This window comes from Lontra canadensis, unplaced genomic scaffold, assembly GCF_010015895.1.
Source record: "Lontra canadensis isolate GAN:19392208 unplaced genomic scaffold, GSC_riverotter_1.0 scaffold43, whole genome shotgun sequence".
Taxonomy (NCBI): domain Eukaryota; kingdom Metazoa; phylum Chordata; class Mammalia; order Carnivora; family Mustelidae; genus Lontra; species Lontra canadensis.
In genome coordinates, this window is record NW_022631037.1 from 13,720,887 (window position 1) to 13,727,643 (window position 6,757).

Consider the following 6,757-nt stretch of genomic DNA (forward strand, 5'->3'; position numbering starts at 1 on the left):
GAGCCTGATGCGGGGCTCGATCCCAGGATCCTGGGATCATGACCTGAGCCGAAGGCAGAGGCTTTAACCCACTGAGCCACCCAGGCGCCCCGAGCATCCTCATTTTTTAAAAAGATTTAATTAATTGATTGATTAATTTGAGAGAGACAGAAAGAGAGCATGAGCACAAGCCGGGGAGGCGGGGGAAGCAGAGGGGAGAAACAGACTCCCCCCTGAGCAGGGAGCCGCTGCTCCAGACGGTAGCTGAAGACAGATGTTCAACGGACTGAGCCACCCAGAAACCCCATTGAGAATTTTCATTTAAAGATGAGGAAATTTAAGGGTGCCTGGCTGGCTCAGTCGGCAGAGTTCACGACTCTCTCTCTCTCTCTCAAAGATCTTATTTTATTATTTTTAAAATATTTTATTATTTATCTATTTGACAAGGAGAGATAGGGAGAGAGGGAACACAAGCACAGGGGAGCTGGAGAGGGAGAAGCAGGTTCCCCGCTGAGCAGGGGGCCAGATGCAGGGCTGGATCCCAGGACCCTGGGATCATGACCTGAACCGAAGGCAGCCACTTAACCAACTGAGTCACCCAGGTACCTCTAAGATTTTATTCTTAAGTAATCTCTACACCCAACATTGGTCTTGAACTCACAACTCTGAGATCAGAAGTTAAAGGCTTGATCTCTGGGTTGTAAGTTTGAGCTCCATTTTGGGTATAGAGATTACTTAAAAATAATTTTTTAAAAAAGATTTTATTTGTTTATTTCAGAGAGAGAGAAAGAGAGTGCGAGCAAGCAAGGGGAGTGGCAGAGGGAGAAGCAGACTCCCCACTGAGCAGGAAGCAAGACGGTGGGGCTCAAACCCAGGCCTGTGGGATCATGACCTGAGTGGAAGGCAGAGGCTTAACTGACTGAGCCACACAGGCAACCCCAAAATAAAATCTTTCTAAAAAATGAAGAAATTGGGCGCCTGGGTGGTTCAGTGGGTTAAGCCTCTGCCTTCAGCTCAGGTCATGATCTCAGGGTCCTGGGATCAAGTCCCACATTGGGCACTCTGCTCAGCAGGGAGCCTGCTTCCCTTCCTCTCTCTCTGCCTGCCTCTCTGCCTACTTGTGATCTCTCTCTCTCTGTTAAATAAATAATTAAAATCTTACCCCCCAAAATGAAGAAATTTAGCATAAAAGAGGATAAAATCCTAACAAAGCAGATTCTCCCTTTGAGAGAACTCAAATTAAAACCTTTAAATTTCTGGGTGCCTGGGTGGCTCAGTGGTTTAAGCCTCTGCCTTCGGCTCAGGTCATGATCCCGGGGTCCTGGGATCGAGCCCCGCATCGGGCTCTCTGCTCAGCAGGGAGCCTGTTTCCCTTCCTCTCTCTCTGCTGGCCTCTCTGCCTGCTTGTGATCTCTCTCTCTGTCAAATAAATAAATAAAAATCTTAAAAAAAATAAAACCTTTAAATTTCTGATTTCAGAGGCTTCATCCTATATTACATATTACATCAAACATTAAAAAGGAAGGGAAGGGGAGCCTGGGTAGCTTAGTCTGCCTTAGAGACTCAGCTCCTGATCCCAGGGGCCTGGGATTAAGCCCGGAATCCAGCTCCTTGCTCAGCAGGGAGCCTGCTTCTCCCTCTCCCACTCCCCCTGGTTGTGTTCCCTCTCTCGATGTCTCTCTTTCTGTCAAATAAATAAATAAAATCTTAAAAAAATAAAAAGGAACAGGAAATGTAAAAAGAACAATTTCAGGTAGTCACACATGTGGAGTTATATAATTGGATAATGTAAATAGGGAGAGGGGGTAAGGGAATGGGGAGGAAGGAGGAGGCTACTTTGGATTGGGTGGTCTGAGAAGGCCTTTTGGAGAATGTGACATTTGAGTTGAAACCTATGTGACCAAAAGGAACCAGTCCTGTGAACACCTGGGGGAAGATTGTTCTAGGCTGAAGGAAGAGTCCTTGCAAAGGCCCTAAGGCAGGAACAAATCTGGCATCTTTGGAAAACAGAAAAGAAGCTTGTGTGTTTGGAAGGCTATGAGCTTGAAGTGACAGCCAGAGACTAGATTCTGTCAGGTCTCGGGTCACAGTTAAGAGTTTAGGGCGCCTGGGTGGCTCAGTGGGTTAAGCCTCTGACTTTAGCTCAGGTCATGATCTCAGGGTCCTGAGATTGAGCCCCACATCCGGCTCTCTGCTCAGCAGGGAGCCTGCTTCCCCACTCTTCTCTGTGCCTGCCTCTCTGCCTACTTGTGGTATCTGTCTGTCAAATAAATAAAATCTTGAAAAAAAAAAAGAGTTTAGGCAATGGGAAGTCATTGTGAAATATTTTAGCACTCAAACAAATAAAACTTATGTTTCAAACATTTACTTTGGGGCACCTGGGTGGATCAGTTGGTTAAGCGTCTGCCTTCGGCTCAGGTCATGATCTCAGGGTCCTGGGATTGAGCCCTACATTGGGGGGGGGTGTCCCTGCTCAGTGGGGAGTCTGCTTCTCCTTCTCTCTCTGCCTCTGTGTTCTTCGTCTGTCTGTCTCTCAAATAAATAAATAAAATCCTTAAAAACAACAATAATAACAAAACATTTACTTTGGCTGTTTTAGGAAAAGAAGGGATGTAGGATTGAAAGAGGGCAAGAGCGACACGTAGGAGATCGGAGGGTAGTGCTTTCACCCAGAGAAGACCTGACAGAGGCTTGGATGGGCTGGTGGTAGAGGGAGGAAAAGCACTTGTATCAGAAGAGGAATCGGTAGATCTGAGAACGACCAGATGTAAAAGGCCAGAAGAAGAATCATTAACGTGGGTCCCGTGAATGAAATCATCTGAAACTGGAATTGTCTCCTCAAATCAGGACTTTGTGATTGCCACAGTTTTATGCTTCTGGAAACTTCCCAGCCTTCTCTTCCTCAGATTAAAAGCCAGAGGCAAGACTGCCCTCATTCACATCCCAGGAGTCTGCATCTTCAGCAGCAAGCCAGGGGAGTCTGGAGTCCTGAGGGCTGAGTAGAGCAGGAAAACTCAGTGTTTGTGAAACCGAGAATCTGGAATCTGGCAGAGGGATGGCTCAGTGGGGCTTTCAAGGGATAAGCCTGGGTTTGAAGGACTCGCTGCTCCCACACTTAAGTCTAAAACAGCGACCAGGAACTATTCAGTTCTCTCATATTTCAGTCAGCAAAATGAAGCCTTGTTCAAGGTCACAGAACCCACCTACTGTCTGAGGAGAGATCCCTAGATAAACTGAGGGTGCGTGTTAAATGGCCAGCCCAAAGACTCAGCACAGGACACAGGAACACAGACCAGGACAGTCTTGCATGTACAGGCCAGGAGGGAAGCCCTGTGTACTTCACGCGTTAAAGCCAGGTAAGGCTGGGAATGCCTTTTGTCTTGGCAAAGCAGCCTAGAGAGGGAGAGAGAAAGACAAAACTCCCTAGGCCTTGGGCCTGCATTCCTGAGATGGGGTGAGAAGGGCTAAGGGAGGTGATCAGCAGGCCTGGGGTCAGCATGTCTGGTATGTTGGCTTGGGCTCTGCTCTTTGCTACCTAGGGACTAAGCTAACCCCTGGCCCAGGGAGCAGCCTCCTGGTGGCTGGGTAGCAGGTTTCCTTAAAAGGCCACCTTCAGAAGGGCAGATTTTCTTTCTTTCTTTTTCTTTCTCTCCTTCTTTGTTTTTCAAATTTTACTTATTTATTTGACAGAAAGAAAGAATGCACAAGCAGGGGGAGCAGCAGAGGGAGAGGGAGAATCAGGTTCTCCACCAAGCAGGGAGCCTGTGGACCCCGAGATCATGACCTGAGCAGAAGGCATACGCTTAACCACCTGAGCCACCCAGGCGCTCCTAGAAAGGCGGATTTTCTGATCAGAAGCTTCCAAATTCCACTCTCCTATGGTTCCAGGGAGGCCTTGTGCCTACTCTTGGGGGACTCCTTCCATATAACTAATTCACAGATGCTTCCCCAGCAACTCCTGCCCCAGACTCAAGGCCCTGTGGAGTAGGCCCAGTCTGTGGCCCGGACCTCGGACTGTGGACCGTCTCCTCCCTTTATCTGTTTGTTTTCAGTCCTCTGACCCCCGGTTGGCTGGTGAGGTAGGCAGAAGGGAGGAGACACACACACACACACACACACACACCACGGTCTCCTGCTGGTGAGGTAGGCAGAAGGGAGGAGACACACACACACACACACCACGGTCTTCTGCTGGTGAGGTAGGCAGAAGGGAGGACACACACACACACATACACACACACAGAGTCTCCTGTGTCCCCCCAGTCTGAGAGGCTGGTCAATGATTGACTGGCATTTCACAGGCTGCTGGTTTCAGACTCCAGCCTGTTGACCCTCAGAGGTCACCTCCTTAAGCCAGAGCCCCGTCCTGCCTCTTCGGTACCACTGGTCTGGCCCTACACCTCCACCACCCACAGGCCCAGTACCTCCTCAGGGGGATCTCAGGCATCTGCCCTCTGCCCCTCCAGGGCTCTCCTCTCCCCTGCAGTTGCCCCTCTTCTCCTGCCTCCCTCTCCAGAGGCCCCTCACCGGACCCTTCTGGCAAACTCTCAGGCTCCTCCTCCCTCCCCGCTGAGGCCCCCTCAACCACTGTCCCTTACACATCCTCTTTCCTTGGCTCTCCTGCCAGGCCCTGCTGGAAAGGCAGTGGAGGGGAGAAACGAATCAGCAGCGCTCACCCCTGCCCCCCTTCCTCTCCTCTTGTCAAACACCAGACAAGGTTTTCCCCTTCCTTCCCAGCTCTGAATGGGCTCATTCTCTTTGGAAGACTGGCCCCTCTTGAGCCTCCTCCCCAGGCGTGAGTTCTGACCCCGCTCCTCCCCCATCCCCACTCCGGCCGCCCCGCTCCTGCTGGCCCCGCCTTCTCTGGGCAGCCCACTGGGACTGAGCATTGTCTCCAGTCCCGGGTGGTGGGGGTGGGGGGCGCGGTTCCTGGGATCTGGGATGCGGAGAGGGTGTGCTTGTTGCCTGGGTGGGGGTTAGGCAGGAGGACATAGGATCTTTGTGGAGGAAAGACTGGTAGTTACCAGGATACCTTGGAGAGCCCATCTCAAGCTCCGCTATGGGTGGGGGGGGGTGTTGGGGGAGGGTGGGTTCATGGTACCCTCCATTCGGGACTCTGGAGCAGAACGCATGAAGCCAAAGCCTTCTGGCTCAGTTTCCCTTAGTTCCCTTGGAATTTCAAGGCTCCTTTCATGCAAAATGGGTAAAGATACCACGCTCCTCATTTGACATCCCAGGACTCAGTGTGCTGAGAGGAGTGTGGCTCCCAGGACAGCTGGGGGCATGGAGGATGGGTCCAGTAAAGGACGTTCCACAGCAGCTTTCCTGTCTGGTCAGACCCTCCTAACACTAGAGCAGGGGAGTGTAGGACCTGGGGGAGAAGGACATGGGGGAGAAGCTCTAACACTGACCCTAACACCACCCCATGAAGAGTGACACTGCGTGATCAGCAAGTGATTCTTGGAGCTAGGTCCAGTGTCTCCTCTCCCTCAGGGCTGAGAGACACCTTGACCAGGACCCTGGGTTTGGGTTTGTGATGGCTGAGAGTGATGGACTGGTTTGGGCTATCTGTTCCCCTTTTCCCTCATAAGCCCTAAGACAGATGCTTCTGGGGAAATTGGTTAACTCATGTGAGCATCTTTTCCTTGACCCCATCCTCACACTAATTAACTCCAACTCTAAGGACAAAGAAAATAGCCCATCCTGAAGGACCGCCATGGTGTCCCCCCACCCAGCAATATTTCTCAAACGTTTGTGACTACTATCCAAGGAATAAATCTGTTGTGTATCATCACCCAGGATATACACAACCTTACCCACACTAACATGTGATGAGCACAATCATTTCTATTCCATTCTATTTCTTACAAAAAAATAAAAAATAAAAGACTTGTATTGATCATCTAAATTGGTTTGATGACTGACTTTCCAAGAGAACTTAACCTGCAGTTTGCACATTGCTAGTTCAAGCCAGAGGTAGACTGTTCCCGTGGTGTTAAAGAAGGGTAAGCCCCAGGCCCCTCATTTGTATACATGTATATAATTTTGTGCTCACAACTTTGTATTCTTTATCTTGAAGGGAGCCCCCCAAATTTTAAACTTCACGCACTGCAAAACCTGCATCTTTCCCAGTCTAAGTAAACCTGCGACTTTAATGAGCAATTACCTTGCGCTCCATACTGTTCTGAGCACTTCGTGAACACTGTCTCCTTTAATCCCTGGGACAGTTTGCCAGATGCTGTTTTACGAGTGAGCAAACTTGGTCACTTGCCTAAGGTCATACTGCTAATATGTGGCCGATCTGGAGATTTGAACCCAGGTGGTTCTGATCCCAACCCCCACCCCCACCCCTGCCTATAACGCTGCTAGGAATATGAAAACAGTTTAAGAAATGCTGGTGTCCTTCATTCTCCAGTCCTCACTAGATGCCTCTGATCCCCTTTTGACCAGCACAGGCATGCTCTGCTCTTGGCGGAGGCATTCCAACTAGAGTTGCCAGACATAGGAAGTAAAAAATAAGGATGCCCCGTTAAATTTGAATTTCAGCTAAACAACGATTAATGTGTTAATTAAGTATGTCCCATGCATTTTTGGCTGGAATTTCCAACGGAAACAACACCTTCCTTCTGTCAACCCATCCTATCCCCCAGTGGGCCTTAAGAGCAGGATTTGGGGCTCCAGATGGAATGCAGAGTGGGGAGGCAGAATTGGACACGCTAGTAAAATGCAAAGGACAGAAAAAGAACTTTGCATGGATTGGGTGCCCAGTGTCCCCCTA